Source organism: Oncorhynchus clarkii, chromosome 5, assembly GCF_045791955.1.
Source record: "Oncorhynchus clarkii lewisi isolate Uvic-CL-2024 chromosome 5, UVic_Ocla_1.0, whole genome shotgun sequence".
NCBI classification, from domain to species: Eukaryota; Metazoa; Chordata; class Actinopteri; order Salmoniformes; family Salmonidae; genus Oncorhynchus; species Oncorhynchus clarkii.
The window spans coordinates 66,200,910-66,223,573 of NC_092151.1; positions in this window are offsets into that span (position 1 = coordinate 66,200,910).

Below are 22,664 nucleotides of genomic sequence, written 5' to 3' on the forward strand. Positions count from 1 at the left end.
TGTTTTAAGTGGTTTTCAACTGTTATCTGCTGAGGAAGTGCATATCAAAAGTGAAGGCCTCCAGTGGCTAAAGCCAGTCAATTTCATTTCTATTAACTTCTATTCAAGGTTAAATGAACACCCTCAAGGGAATATTGATAAAGACTGGCCTCAGATATGTTGGGATGCCACTGATTTTACTCCTGTTTGAAGAGAGACCAATGAGTTCAGATATTCAGAAGTGTCAGGGTTGGTCTGGGTAGTTTCTCTGTCCATAAATCTATTACAATTATTTTGTCAAGGCAGTACCTGATGTATGTTTTGGTAAAAAGCATTGTCTGGTGAGTATTTCAAGAAGGCTGCAATGTTTTCTTGTGAAAAATATGCCTTTTTTTTCTTCCATCTATGAAATATTAATGTTAAGATGGTATGTATGTACTATATGACACTCTGAGCCTCTGTATCCTGTGTTTATAGCCCTGAGGTTTCGAAGCCATATAACATTACATTTTCATTTCCTAGAGATGTGGAGCTGTAGATGTGAAGTGGTTTATCTGGCCACATAGGGCTAAGATCTTAGCACACTGAGGACTGTTTGCACATACAGTAAGTGCTCCGTAGAAAGCAATCTGATCTCATTTCCAACAGACATCATTTATACTGCACAGGCTTTTTATATAAAATGTCTGGCCTGAGATGAGGACTTTCCAAAACGCATGCATTCCGGACTGAAGGTCATTATGTCAAATAAATAAGATGTTTAGACACACAACACTGATGCCACTTGCATTCGTAATCAACCAATAACAAAGCATTGTCTGGTGATGGATGTCTTTGCCCATGATCCACATGATATTCTGGGCATTATTATTATTATAAATCTAATTAAAATAAGAGACACTACTTCGTCAAACTAAGTGGCGTGCCATGCCATGCCTTAAAAGTAGTCAGATCATTAATATTTCAGGAAATGTGCCACTGTGCCGTGCCATGAAATATAATATATGATGTCACATAAAAGAGAAGAGTTGTAAAAATTACATAATTTCTGTGCACCACAACAGATGAAGACAGCTTCTGCACAATCAGCAGGTTTATGACATGAACCACCTAAACACCATTCAACTATGAGGTCTTACTCAGTGCTGTTGTCTACGTCTGTCACAAATCACACACCTCTACAAAGTGTAGAGGCAGTACCAACTCAACCAGTCTAAAACAAAAGTACCTAGCCAGTACAATAAGTTGTAACCACCCATTGTGGCATTATTGACTTGAATAAGGATGTCTGTTCTACTCTTTCTAGGTCTGTGGTGGAAGATGAAGTCATTGTAATCAGCTTTGCCTGCTAGGTAGTCCCAGTTTGTTGCAGTCTTTTGGAATGAATTGACACGCATGATGAGGAAGCTGTTTATATGACGATAACAGTGTTGTGTGACCCGACGGATGGAGGGAAATTTAAAACACACATCAAAGCAGCTGGTTGAACACCTCCCTCCAATCAATAACAGACCAATCAATAGTCGGGTCGATGGTACTGTGCTGAGAGCAATGCTGACCCGACAACATAGGATTTTAAACGGTCTACAATAACGACGGGACAGGGGCTAATCTCTGACCATATAAAATATACAAGGTCACTCTCTTTCTCTACCACCCCTCTCTATGAGAGTAGACTAATAAGTGGCCTCATTGTTTTAAGCCTAGAGGAGATAGAGGATAATGGGTCAAAAGACACCTGCTGTGGGCCAAAAGTAAAGGTTTCCCCCTCTTACTGTATCTTCCTTCTTCAGTGGAATACTAATTTACTAGGCCCTTTTTCTTTAGTATGAAAACTCTACAAGTTTACTCTATTCACCCTCGACTGAAAGAGGCAACAGAGAGCTGGGTTAATGCTGCAACATCAATCTACCACAGTGAGAGCCCTTCATGCGCTCAACGGAAATATTGCTTCATTTAGATTTAATGACTTGTGTCTTACCTTTGTAGCCGATGGCACGGGTCCCGTCTGAGTTATAACAATAATAATGGACTGCCCTTCACATCCAAAAAGCCAGAGAGCTCTTTACCCACTACATAAAGGAGTGCAATTACATCTTAGAACTCATGAAATAAGTTTAATGATCCAATGAGGTACGGGAAGGTGGGGGGAGGGGAGGGGGGGGGGGGGGGTCCTTCAAAGTTGACTGATAGAACAAAAAAAGGTTACACAACTGTGCAGTGAAACAAGCGTTAAAAAAACATAAAATAATGGACCTAGCCTATACGTCCCCATCCAGTCTAGCCTAGAGAAAGTTTGTTTGTAGATGTTACCTTGTCTCTCTGGTCACGTACAGTAAAGTGAGAAACAAGACCTCTGGTCTTTTTATATATCATCCTCACTTCCTCTTACTTCAGTTCATGACTGTTTTTCATCACACCTGGGGAGACAGAAGAGAGTTCATAGCCCCTAACCACATGCCTGCTCACTTCTGTATGACAGATGGTGTGTTCTGCTGTCACACTAGAGCTGCCCTGAACACAACCTAGCACTCACCAGCTGTCAACAACACACTCTCTGTCTGACTGAGTGGCATGTTTATTTACTGACACGCCATGCCCCACCTTCCCTCCACGTATCCCCTTGGGCATCAGCAGAAAGACACTGTACGGTAAGTGAATGTTGAGGTCACAGGGTCAATAGCTCTGGCTCTCAGACAGACGATGAGTAAAAACATCTACCTAGCACAGGTCACTCAGATCTCCTACTCTTATACTAACCCTACTTATTATAAATTGTGAACTTGTACAGAACAGGACTGCTATGAACGATTCATTTTTAAAAATCAAGTGATTTTAAGATTGAATAGTTAAATCGCTATTTAATATATCTTTCATCTTTTCCTAACCAAAGTACTGATTTAAACCAATTCAATTCAAGGACATTTGAACAATAAAAGATTGAAATACAGTTTCTTAATGCATGTTAGCGGGATGGAAGGTTTCTTGCACAGTATCTGTGTCTGTCTGGTTAGAGATTTAATAGAATGGCTCCAGGTTTCATCTGCTTTAGTTGTCTAACTGAGGAGTAAGTGGGCATTAGCACAGTGGCACAATGCACTTAGGCTGTAGGAGGTGACTGAATAGCTCATCAGGTAGAGAGAGTTGCTGATTTCTCTGCTGGATTTGAAAGCTTTATAGCTGAAGAGGGGCCAGTTAGAACTGGTATACCTCTTTATCCATTTGCCCGAATTTACAGGCTTTAACAAGCCATTTAAGCAACCCAGTATGCATAGGTAGTGACAATAGAGTACTTCTTATTCAGTGTATCTCAAAGTGCGTCCATATGAGCCGCGTATGGTGTGATCCATCATCATACCAACATACCGGTCAGTGCATCTTCACTTTATCTAGTATGTTCTCCCCACTCGTCATTTCCTCTCTCTTTTCTGTTTCTCTGACAGTAGCTTCACGTGCTAACCCCAGAGAGCTCTGCATCATCCTGGCCATGAGGAATCCACCCCCTTCCACAACCCAGCACGGAGATGTCATGGACCATATGGTCAAATGTTACAGGGGAGCACAAACAGGCGCACATACTGTAGCAAGCACTCGATAATGACGACATAAACATAAACATGCAGTGACATCACTAACAGTGGAGCCTACTGTGACCTCAGTGTGTGTAACTCTTCTGTATTAAATCACAGATTCAGACCTTCCACCTTGCATGATACAATTAAATCCACAACTTGTGTCATTTATAACAGTACTACCTGCATGAGGTGTAGGTTTACTGTGTACAGTTGTTATTTGATGCCTGAAATACACAAAATACATGCACACATACTTTACTCTTTTCCGGTTGGCATCTGCTCATGTCTGCTCATCCGTGTCAAAGTGGCCACTGAAGCCATGTGAGTGATAAGCCTATACACAGACAATGATTCCCATCTCCTAGTTGGCATAGAGAACACAGCAGCCATTCCAGAGTAATGGCTAGGGACATGTGATGGAGCTCTCAACTGCATCTTGAGAAAAATGAACTTCTGTGGGAGCTAATGAGTCTGTTTTGCAAGATTCCCAGAGTCCTTTATGAAACACATCCATATTCATTACAGGGAGCCTTTTTTCTCTGTCAAAGTTGATATTTTCTGGAGACAAACATGACAGTAACTTACAATGTCTTTAGATCTGTCAAGCAGGGGTAAAGTAGGTGTCATCTGTTGTTACTCCAATAAATCAACACAGAGACAGATGCTCTAGTCTAGACAATATGAGAATGGAGGATAAACACTGACAGTTAGCCGGTTTCATAATCAAATATGTAGTATTATGGATTTCCTCTACTGTACTAACATTTCATGTATTCCTACAAAGTACAGTATATGCACAATATTACCAATTATATTTTTTCATACAGTCCCTTTGGCCCTCTAGGTCCATATTAGTTAGCATTTCAAATGATTGAAAACACTGTCCAGTATATGGTAGTACTTCATCCAATAGAGACTTAGCTCCATGTTGGCACCATATTCTTAATCAAACTGGCATTCTACCTCATTCAGTATATTTCATTACTAAGTACAGGGGGAAGTTTAACGGTCTGCAGATTCTTTAGTTTACAGATTGTTATTAATATAGCATCATATTCTTCAAGACTTGATTCTCCACCACACAGAAATTCTGTCCAATCATCTTTTATAGAGATTATCCTAAAATGCATGTCATTTAATTTGAAGCATAATCATTAACACATTCCTCTCAGACTCTTCTTTCCTCCCTTTACGCCACACCATATAATATGCAGTGTGAGATTTTCAATTATATTATATGCATCTGCATTTTCAATAAGCAATGGTACTTATTTTCATCATTTTTTGATTGTTCTTGTCACAATCGTCGTAATGATGAGACCAAGGTGCAGCATGAATAGAGTTTCACATATTTTTAATGAACTTAAATTCACCCGACCGACCGACCGACCGACCGACCGACCGACCGACCGACCGACCGACCGACCGACCGACCGACGTGCGCACACAAGATCCCACACCAGAAAGTGGGAAAAAGGGCTTCCTAAATATGATCCCCAATCAGAGACAACGATAAACAGCTGTCTCTGATTGGGAACCATATCAGGACAACATAGACATACAAAACCCCTAGACATACAAAACCCCTAGACATACAAAAACCTAGAGTACCCCACCCTAGTCACACCCTGACCTAACCAAAATATATAGAAAACAGAGATATCTAAGGTCAGGGCATGACAGTTCTGAAAGTTTTTTACTGAACAGGTAATACCTTGAATGAGTTATATAAGGCTAACTCCTACTAATGGGGCATTCATGTGCTTGTCGGAAGTGGGAAACTTCCCCATAGAGAAGTCCGTGTCACGCTCTGATCTGTTTCACCTGTCTTTGTCATTGTCTCTTCCCACCTCCAGGTGTCACCTGTTTTCCTCATTAGTCACTGGGTACTTATTCCTGTGTTCCCTGCTTGTCAGTGTGAGTTTTCCCCCATTCTCCTGCTTTTTTCCCCCTTCGCTCTGCTTCTGCTAGTCCTCCCGGTTGTGACCCTTGCCTGTCTGGACTCTGAACCTACCTGCCTGACCATTTTGCCTGCCCTGACCTCGAGCCTGCCTACCACTCTGTACCTCCTGGACTCTGACCGGGTTTTGATCTTATGCCTGTCCATGGCCATTCTCTTGCCTACCCTTTTTGTTATAATAAATATCAGAGACTCAAACCATCTGCCTCCTGTGTCTGCATCTGGGTCTCGTCTTGTGCCCTTATAGTCCAACATGATTGTGTTCAAGTGCTTTTGAAGTCAGAACAATTCTTCAACCAATAAGATTTTAGATAATATAATAAACCTGCTAATATTAAAGCTAGCTTGCTTAAAGTGCAACTGAAACATTTATGCTGGTGTCAAAATTGACTACAACGTGTAAATAGGAGAATTTTGGTCATAAAGTCCGTCCAAAATGGAGTTTGTGAGGGTTGGTTTTTGATTTCAACAGTGTTGACTTGCCCACTAACACAGGGGAATACACAAGCTGCAGTGATTGCACGCAGAACACAGACAGTGAGCGAGACCTGCCCAGCAGTGCAGCGGATCCGAATTTGCTAATTTTTTACTTGAGAAATACTGCACCAAACAGCTTAGCTAGATATACAATTGCGTGAATAAAACCATGTTGCAAAAATGTCAACTCAAGAAATCAGTAATTAGACTATTCAGACTATTTTGAGGGTTATTACTAGAGTATAGCTATGATCGAAAGTGACTTTTTAACCTACCATGTTAATTATCCTAACCTGCTACGAAAACGTCACTTCTGGTCATAGCTGTAGGCCTACTCCCACTCGTCAGAACCTATTTTGAGGAAGTTATACTGTCTTCGTTCCAATGGTGTCTCATGAGGAACAAACGTGGGGAACAAACTGCCACTTCGAACCACACCACCAAGACTGAAATCTTGTTTATGAGCAACAGAGAAACACGTGGAATCAGTGCGTTTAGTTACTCTTTAACATTGACAATATGGTCAAACTAGCTACATTATCCACATTGATAAGTTTGTAATTGTCACCCTCATCCTTTGGTTGAAACGACATGTCAGGGGTGAAACGTTTCAACTCAGGTAATAACATTTTCTTGGAGTTTCCCATTTGTAATTGCGACTTGAAGAGTCGTTCAAGTGCAACTTCCCAGTCAGAACTCGGAACTTCCCATAACTCAGTAACTGAACTTTCAGTAACTGAACTTTCTTTGCAAATCTCCCATTGACATCAGTGTATGATTTAGGTGATCTCTGTATGGATTCGGTACATGTAGACTTAATGATGATGTTGAGATAGGTTGATCTATTCACTCACTTCACATAAAGTAAAACAAGCTCCACAGGAACTATTTACAGGTGTGCAGAAAGGTGGATCATCATTAAAATCCAATCACATCCATAACTTGAACAGAAAATAATGAAATATTAAAGAATTCAGATTTCTATCTGATTTGCAGGAGCCAGAAAGGCATTAGTGTCCTCTAAATTATCAATGAGAAGATTTTCATTTAAGGGAATCATTACAACACGCTGGGAATGAACATTTAATGAGAGTTGGCTCGGAGGATCTCTGACAATGATATTGTATTTGGGCCTGGAGATCCCATGGAATGATAGCTGTGTTGTCAGTGTGGACTTACCTACTGATCCTTAAGGACTCTAAAAGTGGAAACGGGTTTTAGAAAACTCTTTCCTCTCAAGTGGGCATATTAAAAAGCTCATTGGATGTTTTACTCTGGAGAAATTTACTGTAATGGTGTTTGACTATTTCCAATAATTTTTTGTTTGTTGTTTTAGTGATTTACATGAGGATTTCTATGTTGAAACTGATATCCACATTATTCCTTCTGACTTAAAAAATTGCCCCAGGACAGTGATTGGGGACATTGCCCTGTGTAGGGTGCTGTCTTTCGGATCGGATGTTAAACGGGTATCCTGACTCTCTGTGGTCACTAAAGATCCGATGGCACTTATCGTAAGAGTTGGGGTGTTAACCCAGGTGTTCTGGCTAAATTTCCAATCTGGCCCTCATGGCCATCTAATCATCCCCAGCTTCCAATTGGCTCATTCAACCCCCTGTAACTATTCCTCAGGTTGTTGCTGTAATTTTTTTATTTTATTTTTTTATTTCAACTTTATTTAACCAGGTAGGGTAGTTGAGAACAAGTTCTCATTTGCAACTGCGACCTGGCCAAGATAAAGCAAAGCAGTTCGACACATACAACAACACAGAGTTACACATGGAATAAACAAACATACAATCAATAATACAGTAGAAAAATCTATATACAGCATGTGCAAATGAGGTAGGATAAGAGAGGTAAGGCAATAAATAGGCCGTATGGGCGAAGTAATTACAATAAAGCAATTGGACTGGAATGGTAGGATGTGCAGAAGATGAATGTGCAAGTAGAGATACTGGGGTGCAAAGGAGCAAGATAAATAAACACAGTATGGGGATGAGGTAAATTGGAGGGGCTATTTACAGATGAGCTATGTACAGGTGCATTGATCTGTGAACTGCTCTGACAGCTAGTGCTTAAAGCTAGTGAAGGAGGTAAGAGTCTCCTGCTTCAGAGATTTGTGCAGTTCGTTCCAGTCATTGGCAACAGAGAACTGGAAGGAGAGGCGGCCAAAGGAGGAAATGGCTATGGGGGTTACCAGTGAGATATACCTGTTGGAGCGCGTGCTATGGGTGGGTGCTGCTATGGTGACCAGTGAGCTGAGATAAGGCGGGGCTTTACCAAGCAGAGACTTGTAGATGACCTGGAGCCAGTGGGTTTGGCGATGAGTATGAAGTGAGGGCCAGCCAACGAGAGCATTCAGGTCGCAGTGGTGGGTAGTATATGGGGCTTTGGTGACAAAACGGTGATAGACTGCATCCAATTTGTTGAGTAGAGTGTTGGAGGCTATTTTGTAAATTACATCGAAATTACATCGAATTCGAAGATCGTTAGGATGGTCAGTTTTACGGTATGTTTGGCAGCACGAGTATGAAGGATGCTTTGTTGCGAAATAGGAAGCCAATTCTAGATTTGATTTTGGATTGGAGAAGTTTAATGTGAGTCTGGAAGGAGAGTTTACAGTCTAACCAGACACCTAGGTATTTGTAGTTGTCCACATATTCTAAGTCCGAACTGTCCAGAGTAGTGATGCTGGTCGGGCAGGCAGGTGCGGGCAGCGATCGGTTGAAGAGCATGCATTTAGTTTTACTTGCATTTGGAGCAGTTGGAGGCCACGGAAGGAGAGTTGTATGGCATTGAAGCTCATCTGGAAGTTAGTTAACACAGTGTCCAAAGTAGGGCCAGAGGTATACAGAATGGTGTTGTCTGCGTAGAGATGGATCAGAGAATCACCAGCATCGAGAGCGACATCACTGATGTATACAGAGAAGAGAGTTGGCCCAAGAACTGAACCCTGAGGCACCCCCATAGAGACTGCCAGAGGTCCGGACAACAGGCCCTCCGATTTGACATACTGAACTCTATCTGAGAAGTAGTTGGTGAACCAGGCGAGGCAATCATTTGAGAAGCCAAGGCTGTTGAGTCTGCCAATAAGAAGGTTGTGATTGACAGTGTTGAAAGCCTTAGCCAGGTCGATGAATGCGGCTGCACAGTAATGTCTCTTATCGATGGCGGTTATGAAATCGTTTAGGACCTTGAGCGTGGCTGAGGTGCACCCATGACCAGCTCAGAAACCAAATTGCATAGCGGAGAAGGTATGGTGAGATTCTAAATGGTCGGTAATCTGTTTGTTAACTTGGCTTTCAAAGACCTTAGAAAGGCAGAGTAGGTCTGTAGCAGTTTGGGTCTAGAGTGTCTCCCCCTTTAAAGAGGGGGATGACCGCGGCAGCTTTCTAATCTTTGGGAATCTCAGACGATACGAAAGAGAGATTGAACAGGCTAGTAATAGGGGTTGCAACAATTTTGGCAGATAATTTTAGATTGTCTAACCCGGCTGATTTGTAGTGGTCCAGATATTGCAGCTCTTTCAGAACATCAGCTATCTGGATTTGGGTGAAGGAGAAGTGGGGGAGATTTGGGCGAGATGCTGTGGGGAGCGCAGGGCTGTTGACCGGGGTATGGGTAGAAAAATACTTATTGAAATTCTCAATTATTGTCGATTTATCGGTGGTAACAGTGTTTCCTAGCCTCAGTGCAATGGATTTTGTGCCACAGGAAGCAAATTTTTTTTTTTTTAAAAGCTGGCCTTTCCTAACTGCCTGTGTATGTTTGTTCCTAACTTCCCTGAAAAGTTGCATATCACGGGGGCTATTCGATGCTAATGCAGAATGCCACAGGATGTTTTTGTGCTGGTCAAGGGCAGTCAGGTCTGGATAGAACCAAGGGCTATATCTGTTCCATTACAGATGCAGGCAATGAGGCAGTGATCGCTGAGATCTTGGTTGAAAACAGCAGAGGTGTATTTAGAGGGCAAGTTGGTCAGGATGATATCAATGAGGGTGCCCGTGTTTACGGATTTGGGGTTGTACCTGGTGGGTTCATTGATCATTTGTGTGAGATTGAGGGCATCAAGCTTAGATTGTAGGATGGCCAGGGTGTTAAGCATGTCACAGTTTAGGTCACCTAGCAGCACGAGCTCTGAAGATAGATTGGGAGCAATCAATTGACACATGGTGTCCAGGGCACAGCCGGGGGCAGAGGGTGGTCTATAGCAAGCGACAACAGTGAGAGACTTGTTTCTGGAAAGATGGATTTTGTACTGGTCCTGTGTGTAGCTGGTGTAGAGAGTCAGGCGCAGGACAGCAGATTGAGTAATCAACGTACTTTACTCCAAATATACAAAATACAAAGCAATATAGCGAGCCCACAATAACGGACCAATGTACAATGAACAATCACTCACAAACAAACATGGGGAACAGAGGGTTAAATAATAAACAAGTAATTGGGTGAGTGAAACCAGGTGTGTAAGACAAAGACAAAACAAATGGAAAATTAAAAGTGGATCGCAGTGGCTAGAAAGCCGGTGACGTCGACCGCCGAACGTCGCCCGAACAAGGAGAGAGACCGACTTCGGCGGAAGTCGTGACAGATTTTTAAAGTAGAAGTTCCAATTGTTTGGGTACAGATCTGGATAGTAAGACAGAACTCTGTAGGCTATCTCTGCAGTAGATTGCAACACCGCCCACTTTGGCAGTTCTATCTTGTCGGAAAATGTTATAGTTAGGGATGGAAATTTCAGGGTTTTTGGGGAACTTCCTTAGCCAGGATTCAGACATGGCTAGGACATCCGGGTTGGCAGAGTGTGCTAAAGCAGTGAATAAAACAAACTTAGGGAGGAGGCTTCTAATGTTAACATGCATGAAACCAAGGCTTTTACGGTTACAGAAGTCAACAAATGAGACCACCTGGGGTGTAGGAGCGGAGCTAGGCACTGCGGGGCCTGGATTAACCTCTACATCACCAGAGGAAGAGAGGAGGAGTAGGATGAGGGTACGGCTAAAGGCTAACAGGACTGGTCGTTTAGAGCTCTCAGAGCAGAGAGTAAAAGGAGCAGGTTTCTGGGCATGAGAGAATAGATTCAAGGCCTAATGTACAGACAGAGGTATTATGGTTGGATGTGAGTACATTGGAGGTAAACCTGGGCATTGAATGATGACGAGAGAGATAATGTCTCTAGATACGTTTAAGCCACATGTTAAGAATGTGTTCTCAGTCAATTTACCTGGTAAAATAAGGGTTACATTAAATAAAAAGACATTCAGCCTTTAAAACTAAGTGGGTTGAAGTACAAACTCAATGCTATGACCACATCCATGACAAAACCTTTAAATCGATAAAACCTGCAAAGGAATATGTTTGAAATAGTTATGAATTCTTTCATCTCTTGTTGAAGCTTTACAAAATATTTTTCTCTTGTCTTGAATCATTAGACAATGTAAAGATATTTTAAAAGACCTGGATGTTTTCTCACTGGAGATCTGACAGATCAAATACATCCTATTTAGTACAAATCCAGTAGCTTTTTGACAGGAATATAGCAGTCTGTGTCAGTAACAGTATAGCCTACTTTAGTGTGAGGGTGATCTCAGAACATGTACAGAACATGTACAGTATCGTTTCCACGGTCGTGCAAAACAGCACGCATTGTAGCCTACAGAACATTACATTTTCACATGAGCTTTTATGATGAGTTCTAAAACATGGCCATAATACAGCACCTTGTGTATTTATCTGCTGATGTTGTTTACCATGACCCCTGTCAACAATATACTGTTCAAAACCAACTCTCACATTACAGTTTTGTGCCCCGTGCTTTTCTGGAGTTGTTGATATTGTTGTTGTTCTAATTAGCACAGTCTACTTTTCAATTTCAGATTGAGTCAAATGTCATGGGTAATACATTTTAGACAACATACACTACCGTTCAAAAGTTTGGGGTCACTTAGAAATGTCCTTGTTTTTGAAAGAAAAGCACATTTTTGTCCATTAAAATAACATCAAATTGATCGGAAATACAGTGTAGACATTGTTAATGTTGTAAATCACTATTGTAGCTGGAAACTGCTATTTTTTAATAGAATATATACAGTACATAGGCGTACAGTGGCCAATTATCAGCATCCATCACTCCTGTGTTCCAATGGTATGTTGTGTTAGCTAATCCAAGTTTATCATTTTAAAAGGCTAATTGATCATTACAAAACCATTTTGCATTTATGTTAGCACAGCTGAGAACTGTTGTTCTGATGAAAGAAGCATTTAAAATGGGCCTTCTGTAGTCTAGTTGAGAATCTGGAGCATCATCATTTGTGGGTTTGATTACAGGCTCAAAATGGCCAGAAACAAAGAACTTTCTTTCTGTCTTCTTGTTCTGAGAAATTAAGGCTATTCCATGAGAGAAATTGCCAAGAAACTGAAGATCTCGTACAACGCTGCGTGCTACTCCCTTCACAGAACAGAGCAAACTGTCTCTAACCAGAATAGAAAGAGGAGTGGGAGGCCCGGTGCACAACTGAGCAAGAGGACAAGTACATTAGTTTACATCTAGTTTGAGAAACAGACGCCTCACAAGTTCTCAACTGGCAGCTTCATTAAATAGTACCCACAAAACACCAGTCTCAAAGTCAACAGTGAAGAGGCAACTCTGGGATGCTGGCCTTCTAGGCAGAGTTCCTCTGTCCAGTGTCTGTGTTCTTTTGCCCATCTAAATCGTTTATTTTTATTGGCCAGTCTGAGATATGGCTTTTTCTTTGCAACTCTGCCAACATCCCGGTTTCGCCTCTTCACTCTTGACGTTGAAACTGGTGTTTTGCGGTTACTATTTAATGAAGCTGCCAATGTCTACACTGTATTTCTGATCAATTTGATGTTATTTTAATGGGCAATTTTTTGTGTTTTTCTTTCAAAAACAAGGACATTTCTAAGTGACCCCAAACTTTTGAATGGTAGTGTAGTTGGAATGGAGTAAACAGCCTGGAGCATTCTACTTTCTCTTAATTTTCTGTTATGTTTATCTTTTTCTTGATTCAGTGAAGGTTCTAGTGCACAAAAAGGTACAACAAAGTTTGAGCCAGTAAAAAAAGGGTTTTGGAAGATGTATAAGAAACAACTTAAAACTGTTCTCTTTCTATCTTCTGTCTATTTTTTTTATAATTCATTATGGCTGACTATGATTAAGTTTGGTTGATGCAAATCAAAACTAGTTCACAGCAACAGCATACTGCAAATCTGACATATTCCTTATGATGATTTAGTATGCATAACCATTTGACATTTAAAAAAAAAACAAGAAAATAATAGCAACATCAACGTCCAAGGTCATACAAATACATGGGCTGTATCTGTATGCATAATAAGGATCTCTGTTGATGAAGGTTGCATGACGGAGACTGCACTTAATGACCAATGATGACTGCTGATTTGTTTAAGTACCTTATGATTACAAGCTTTTCGCTACACCCGCAATAATATCTGCGACCGATAACATTTGATTTGATTTGATCAGGGAGGAACTAGAGAAGTTATTTATCAAAGGCATGAAAATGAGGGGAAGAGATGCCAATATGAAAATCTTATTATCAATCCATATGAATAACAGCTTTTGGAAACCGCAAATGGACCCTTGACATAAACGTCCCCCTAGAACACTTTTCAAATGTACGTTAAGATAAATAAACCCATGAAAAAGCTTTGGCAAATGTTATTAGCTCAGAGTAATTACATATTGTCCAAGTGAAGAATGAGCTGGTTTAATGCAGCTCATCTATAAGACAGTATTTCATTTTTATTGTTTTCTCAAAGCCCCAATTAAAAAGGGGTTTCCTAAATACATTGAAGCATGCACACAGTGGTAATGGTGCACTTAGTTGCTTTCATGTTGACAGTTTAGAGATATACAATTTATCTGACTGTTGTTAATCCAGTGATTTACAGAACTTCCAATGCATTTTAATTTTTGCTTGTATCCTTGCATCTGCTATAAAACCCTACATTAGTTACATTTGTATCTACATTTGTGCATGTCCTGCAAAGAAAAAGTACTCATGGTCTAATCACTGTGTGTAATAATCAGATACTCTTAGAGTGAAAGTCACCAAAAGTGGTGTGAAATATTTTTTAGGCAAAAGCAATTTCTTTCATTTGCACCTCTGATGCTGCTTTGCTGGCAGTAGAAAGTGAGTCTTGTTGCAGCCTCAACCTTCAGCTTGTTTAACTAAAACTGTGGTCCATCCATCAAAGCGCTGTTACTTTTTGGATGAGGACAAGACAGCACTGCAGATAGGAACTCCGCTCCCAGAACTCAAGGTTACTTGCATAACCCCAGTTCTCTAAAAGTATATGAGTGAGATGTCTCACTATGGGATTTGCTGGATAGGCTGATGACTACAGAAGAACCAATCACACAACGTCTGTCGGAGACAGACAGGTCGAGTGCCAAATGAGGTGAGGCCATCCCTCTTTTGCGGCACCACTCTCCCCACCCTCTGGTTATTCTCAAGCATGTCTCTACTTCTTTAGCTCTTGCGAGCAGGGAAATGCAGTGAGAAATCTCACTCAAGAGAAACCTTGAGTTCTCTTTCAAGTACTCGTTTCGATGTGTAACTATGGGATACACATATAGCCAAGTCCTGTATGGCAGAAATGCTCTCCGAAGCCAGGGTTACCTGACAGATTCATCCACAGAGGCCTAGAGAGAAAAAGGCAGTAAGCTATGAGACAGCACAGCACCATCCGTAAAATACCTATACCTTGAGGAGTATACAACCATCGCAAACCAATCTCTGAATAGATGCCTTAGTGCACTGCCCATGAAGTAGCCACCTCTCTGGTGGAGAAAATGGCCCATAAGCCCTCCAGAGGTGGTAAACCTCAAGGTGAAACTTAAAGTGTTATGTCCCTATATAAAAATAGCAAAAAAGTTCAAATGATTGAGTGACAGGTTGGCGCAAACTGCTATTTAGTGTTATTAGCCTTAGCCTATGTAGCTCAAACCAGTTAATCTGCCACTGCCATGATAGATAACAGAAATTGGCTTCGCCAAAGTACCCAAACAAAGCCTAAAGGAGATCGATGACCACCAGCAGCAGCATCAAACCACCGTGGCCCCAGCCAAGCCCAGCAGCGATGATGCTGCCGAGCTCCAGTTTTCTCGGCGTGCAGAGCCTACCCACCCTTCCACAAGCGCCGCCAGGATAATGGCTCCACAGGATACAGTATGGTTTTCCATGTTTGAAGCGGGCCTATAGGCCTATTTGTTTTAGTAACCGATGTGAAATGGCTATATAGTTAGCGGTGGTGCACGCTAATAGCGTTTCAATCTGTGACGTCACTTGCTCTGAGACCTTGAAGTAGTTGTTCCCCTTGCTCTGCAAGGGCCTTGGCTTTTGTGGCGCGATGGGTAACGATGCTTCGAGGGTGACTGTTGATGTGTGCAGAGGGTCCCTGGTTCGAGCCCGGGTTGGGGCGAGGAGAGGGACGGAAGCTATACTGTTACATTTGGCAAGACAGCTGTGCAAGGCTACATCTCACCTACCTGGTTAAATAAAGGTGAAATACAAAATAATGTTTTAGCTATTTGGATCTCCAGTCGCCTTTTGTTTACCACATTTGTTTACTGTTAATATAACTAGCCTAAATATAGATTGTGTCATGTCTTTATTGATCTGATATTTTGTTTACTAGGCCTACTTGATACCGCTGTTGTGTTCTGTTCGCATTCCTTTGTTCGCATTCACAGTTCACAGTGTCGGTATTCTAAGCCAAACTGCTATTCAGTATTTTTGTTTGCATGCATGAATAACTAAGCTACTACTTTCAGCATTAAGTTTGCATTATTTTGGTTTGACAGCTGTGTGTACGGCCGCATTCACATAGGCTGTTTGTAATAGGTGCCCTATCTACTGTATCTTGTAGCGTATATTCATTACCAAACCATCCTTGCTTTAGTGTTTATGGGCGCAGTAGTGGTGAGTGGGTAAAATCACCGGGGAAGGCGAGCCATAAAAAAAATCCATAATTTATTACAACCTATGTGTTATGATAGTTGCATTGTTTGCTCTATAACCTGTTAGTTCATATACCTTGTGACAGTGATATATAGGCCTAAGGTGGAGACAATATGAAGACACAGGAAAGAATCAATTAAACCCCACCTTTGCCATATCACAAAACCGGAGAGCAACAAAAGTCCACAAAGCATATTGCATGTAACAAACAACCACATGACCTACAGCATGGTCAACAAACGTTTCCAACATTTTCGGACTACTTAACAGCTATTGATTTAGAACCACGAAGAGTTACCGCAAGTCGAAAAGAAAACAGGAGCTCCCTCCACTATTCCAGCACCATTTCAACTTCAACATTTCAACATCATCAAAATACCTATGCTAGTCTAATACAATGAAAACTAAAAAATACCAAAAACAATTTAGTCCAATCAAAGTAAGCTAAATCTGATGTGGCTGTCCATGGTTCTGATTTGTGTGTGTAGTTAACATCAGCCTTCTACATTTAACTACATATTGAACTTCCATCCTCTCAGTCCAGGGGCACAATGTATGAATTTATGGTTGGTGTAGAATCGCCATTATAATCATTGGCCTTACGGAGAATTAAGTAAAATCAGTCCAAATCCCTAACTGAATCCATGGCTAATTTAGTAAAGGGCAAATTTTATCTAGCTAGCTAACCACCAGAGAACAACAACACAATGAGATGAAACAATTCAAGTTGTTTCTGTCAATGATGTAGTTATCTTGATAGGAGAGAAGCCAAATTCAAACTGGCTTCCCTTGACAACATGTTTTGGTGTGCCAGGACCATTCACAGTTGAGCTCACTCAGTTTAGCTCAACGCTGATTGGCTATTGTTTATATAAATTTTTTATCATCGGAGGCCAAATGCTCTCTGCCTTCCCTTGCATTCAGTGCTACAGGTGGCAACAATGTCATACTCTTAGATGGCCTACAATGTCATACTCTTAGATAGATGGCCTACACATACATAGACAGAGGGACGCTGTTTCGCTCGCTCAGATGCTTTCTCAAGTGAGATACAATGTCCATTGTGCTGATGCAGCATAGTGGAGATTATAGGGAAGGCTCACTTCAAAGCACTCAATCAATGGTCTATCAGGCACTATCCCGGCACTATCCAGGCATTATCCCAACCATGACTCCTGAAGAGGAAGATTTCTGTCATTACTAACAGTCTCTATTGAAGCAAAGAGGCCCCCCTGGAGTTTGGAAACAGTGCAAGTGTGTCATGTGTACCCCAGGGTCTGACAACTCTGCAGAGGGAACAGAGAGTATGTCCGAGAAACTGGGATATCTCGTAATGAATCCAAGGCATATGAGCAGAGCGTTTTGAATGGCTTACGTTTAACCTGAGAGAGTGGGTAGGGAAGGGAGCCGTAGGCTGTGTGCACTGTAGGCTGTGTACACTATCCTTCCCTGACGCCAGGGCTGAGCTCTAGGTTGGCCGACACCTCTTACCCCCAGGGGGTAACTTAACTACAGCTGCAGTTGCAGCAAAGACTGTTCACCTCCAGGTTTGCCCTGGTTCAGGGGTCTAACCTGGCATTGGTAGTCTGCCGGGGGTTTAGGTCACCTAAAACCAGCTTGTTGCCCCCTCCCAGCCGTAAAGCTGTGATTAACTGCAGGAACCAACAGGTTGCCACGGGGCCCGGGTTTGTGGGGCAGGCAGAAGTTGAAGGCTTTACCTACTTTCTAAAGCATGTCACACAACTGCCGCATGGCAGGACAGAGGGCCCGAACAACTCCTTGGGTGTCACAGGGGCCTTTGTCTTTCAAGCTGGACAAGCTTAAAGGGGAAATTTACCCTAAATAAATGTTCATATGTATTTCTATTCAATCCACCATGCATACGGTCTGGAAATATCATAATTTGCGTACATTTGCATCATAGCTTGGTTTTTCCAAGATGGCATAGCAGTCGGACGTCTGTTTTTGTCTTGTCCTGTCCCGTCCTGTGTATATATTGTTTTCTTCGTATATATTTCGTATATATTTTTTATCTCAATTTCCTTCTATGGACTGAACATATTCTCCTGAAACCCGCCTCACCCATTGTGGTATGGATCTGCTATTTTTTATACATTATGACCGGGAACCTCCATCAGTAGCTAGCCAGCTAAGTTAGACACTGCTAGCGGTCATCACCGTTAACTCGGACATCAGCCAGCCTCAGCCCGGGCAATTCCTGCCAGTCTGCACAGTGCAATATCAACCCAGAGCATATCGGACTGCTTTTTCTCTACCACATCTCCGGATTCCTACCGCAAGCGCTGAACCTTTACACCGGATCATCGCAGCTAGCTAGCTGCTATCCAAGTGGCTACTCCTGGCTAATATCTGTCCCAAAGCAAGCACCAGTTAGCCTGGAGCTGGCTTGGAGCTAGGCCTATCTCCCGGCTAGCCGAAGAGATCCATCAGCCAATTCCTGGGCTACAATACCTCTTTTGCCAATTGGCCTGGACCCCTTTACTGCCAACACAGAGCCCCACCGATCCATCATGATTGGTCTGCTGATGTGACCATCTGAGAGGGTTTCTACAGGCTCTTCCGTTGCGACGTCCCCCGAGGCCCATCTGCTAGCCCATGCCTGCTAGCTGTCTGAATCGCCGTGTCTTCAGCTTGCCTAGCTACTCACTGGACCCTATGATCACTCAGCTACACACACCTCTCCCTATTGTCAATATTGTCTTGTCTTCTGCTGTTTTGGTTACTGATTATTGTCTTTTTTCACTGTAGAGCCTCCAGCCCTGCTCAACATGCCTTAGCTAGCCCTCTGGTTACACACCCCACACATAAGGTGACCTCACCTGGCATAAATTGTGCCTCTAGAGACAAAACCTCTCTCATCATCACTTAATGCCTAGGTTTATTTCCACTGTACACACATGCTACCATACCCTTGTCTGTACATTATGCCTTAAATATATTCTTCCGCGCCCAGAAATATGCTCCTTTTACTCTCTGTTCGGAACGTACTAGACGACAAGTTCTTATAGCCTTTAGCCGTACCCTTATCCTACTCCTCCTCTGTTCCTCTGGTGACGTAGAGGTTAACCCAGGCCCTGTAGCCCCCAGTTCTGCACCTATCCCCCAGGCGCTCTCAATTGTTGACTTCTGTAACCGTAAAATCATTGGTTTCATGTATGTTAACATCAGAAGACTCCTCCCTAAGTTTGTTTTATTCACTGTTTTAGCACACTCCGCCAACACTGGTGTCCTAGCCTTGTCTGAATCCTGGCTTAGGAAGGCCACCAAATATTCTGAAATGTCCATCCTCAACTACAACATCTTCCGTCAAGACAGAACTGCCAAAGGGGGTGGAGTTGCAATCTATTGCAGAGATTTGTCTTACTATGCAGGTCTGTGCCCAAACAGTTCAAGCTTCTACTTTAAAAAATCCACCTTTCCACAAAAAGTCTCACTGTTGCCACTCGTTATAGACCCCCTCAGCCCCCAGCTATGCCCTGGACACCACATGTGAATTGATTGCCCCCCATCTATCTTCAGAGTTCATACTGTTAGGTGACCTAAACTGGGGCATACTTAACACCCTGGCCGTCCTACAATCTAGGGTGCCCTCAAACTCAGACAAATTATCAAGGAACCTACCAGGTACAACCCTAAATCCATAACCATGGGCACCCTCTTAGAAATCCTCCTGACCAACTTGCCCTCTAAATACACATCTGCTGTCTTCAACCAGGATCTCAGTGATTACTGCCTCATTGCCTACGTGTGTACTGGGTCCGTGGTCAAACGACCACCCCTCATCACTGTCAAACGCTCCCCAAAACACTTCTGCGAGCAGGCCTTACTAATCAACCTGGCCCGGGTGTCCTGGAAGTGTCACGGCTGATGAACGGAGAGGACCAAGGTGCAGCGTGGTGAGTGTACATACTTCTTTAATATAAGATGACGCCAACAAAACAATAAACATCAAACAAAAACGTGACGCCAAAGTAATGCTCACAAGCAACTATACATGGAAAACTACCCACAAATACAGGTGGTGGAAAAAGGCTCCCTAAGTATGGATCTCAATCAGAGACAACGACAGACAGCTGCCTCTGATTAAGAACCACACCTGGCCAAACACACAGAAATACAAATCATAGAAAAAGGGACATAGAATGCCCACCCAAATCACACCCTGACCAAACCAAAATAGAGACATATAAAGCTCTCTACGGTCAGGGCGTGACAGGAAGGATATTGACCAGTTAGTAGAGAATGCCTGGTTACTCTTCAAAAGTGCTTTCCTCACAAAGTACAGATATAGCCCTTGGTTCACTGCAGACTTGGCTGCCCTTGACCAGCACAAAAACATCCTGTGGTGTTCAGCATTAGCATCGAATAGCCCCCGTGATATGCAACTTTTCATGGAAGTCAGGAACCAATGGGTCAGTTAGGAAAGCTAAGGCTAGCTTTTTCAAAAATAAATTTGCATCCTGTAGCACTAATTCCAAAAAGTTTTGGGACACTGTAAAGTCCATCGAGAATAAGAGCACCTCCTCCCAGCTGCCCACTGCACTGAGGATAGGCAACACTGTCACCACCAATAAATCTACGATAATTGAGAGTTTCAATAAGCATTTTTCTACGGCTGGCCATGCTTTCCACCTGGCTACCCCTACCCTGGCCAACATCTCAGCACCTCTGCAGCTACTTGCCCAAGCCCCACCCGCTTCTCTTTCACCCAAATCCAGATAGCTGATGTTCTGAAAGAGCTGCAAAATGTGGATCCCTACAAATCAGTTGGGCTAGACAATCTGGGCCCTCTCTTTCTAAAATTATCCACTGAAATTGTTGCAACCCCTATTATTAGCCTGTTCAACCTCTCCTTCGTATCATCTACGATCCGCAAAGATTGGAAAGCTGCCGCAGTCATCCCCTTCTTCAAAGGGGGAGAAACTATAGACAAAAACTGCTACAGACCTAAATCCATCCTGCCCTGCCTTTCAAAAATCTTCGAAATTCAAGTTAACAAACAGATCACCGACCATTTCGAATCCCACCGTACCTTCTCCACCATGCAATCCGGTTTCCGAGCTGGTCATGGATGCACTTCAGCCACGTCCAAGGTCCTAAACGATATCATAACCGCCATCAATAATAGACAGTACTGTTCAGCCGTTTTCATCGACCTGGCCAAGGCTTTCAACTCTGTCAATCATTCTTATCAGCAGACTCAACAGACTTGGCTTCTCAAATGACTGCCTCACCTGGTTCACCATCTACTTCTCAGATAGAGTTCAGTGTGTCACATTGGAGAGCCTGTTGTCCGGACCTCTGGTAGTCTCTATGGGGTACCACAGTGTTCAATTCTCAAGCCAACTATTTACTCTGTATATATCAACGATGTCGCTCTCGCTGCTGCTCGCTCTGATCCACCTCTAGCAGATGACACAATTCTGTATACAACTGGCCCTTTTTTGGACACTGTGCCAACAAACCTACAAACTAGCTTCAACACCATACAACACTCCTTCCGTGGCCTCCAACTGCTTTTAAATGCTACTGAAACTAAGTGCATGCTTTTCAACCGATTGCTGCCTGCACCCTCCAGCCCGACTATCATCACTACCCTGGACGGTTCTGACTTAGAATATGTGGAAAACTACAAGTACCTAGGTGTCTGTTTAGACTGTAAACTCTCCTTCCAAACTCACATTAAGCATCTCTAATTCAAAATTAAATCTAGAATCGGCTTCCTATTTCACTACAAAGCCTACTTCAAATCAAATCAAATCAAATCAAATGTGTTTATATAGCCCTTCGTACATCAGCTGATATCTCAAAGTGCTGTACAGAAACCCAGCCTAAAACCCCAAACAGCAAGGAACGCAGGTGTAGAAGCACGGTGGCTAGGAAAAACTCCCTAGAAAGGCCAAAACCTAGGAAGAAACCTAGAGAGGAACCAGGCTATGTGGGGTGGCCAGTCCTCTTCTGGCTGTGCCGGGTGCAGATTATAACAGAACATGGCCAAGATGTTCAAATGTTCATAAATGACCAGCATGGTCCAATAATAATAAGGCAGAACAGTTGAAACTAGAGCAGCAGCATGGCCAGGTGGACTGGGGACAGCAAGGAGTCATCATGTCAGGTAGTCCTGAGGCATGGTCCCAGGGCTCAGGTCCTCCGAGAGAGAGAAAGAAAGAGAGAAAGAGAGAATTAGAGAGAGCACACTTAAATTCACACAGGACACCGAATAGGACAGGAGAAGTACTCCAGATATAACAAACTGACCCTAGCCCCCCGACACATAAACTACTGCAGCATAAATACTGGAGGCTGAGACAGGAGGGGTCAGGAGACACTGTGGCCCCATCCGAGGACACCCCCGGACAGGGCCAAACAGGAAGGATATAACCCCACCCACTTTGACAAAGCACAGCCCCCACACCACTAGAGGGATATCTTCAACCACCAACCACCATCCTGAGACAAGGCTGAGTATAGCCCACAAAGATCTCCGCAACGGCACAACCCAAGGGGGGGCGCCAACCCAGACAGGATGATCACATCAGTGACTCAACCCACTCAGGTGACACACCCCTCCCAGGGACGGTATGAGAGAGCCCCAGTAAGCCAGTGACTCAACCCCTGTAATAGGGTTAGAGGCAGAGAATC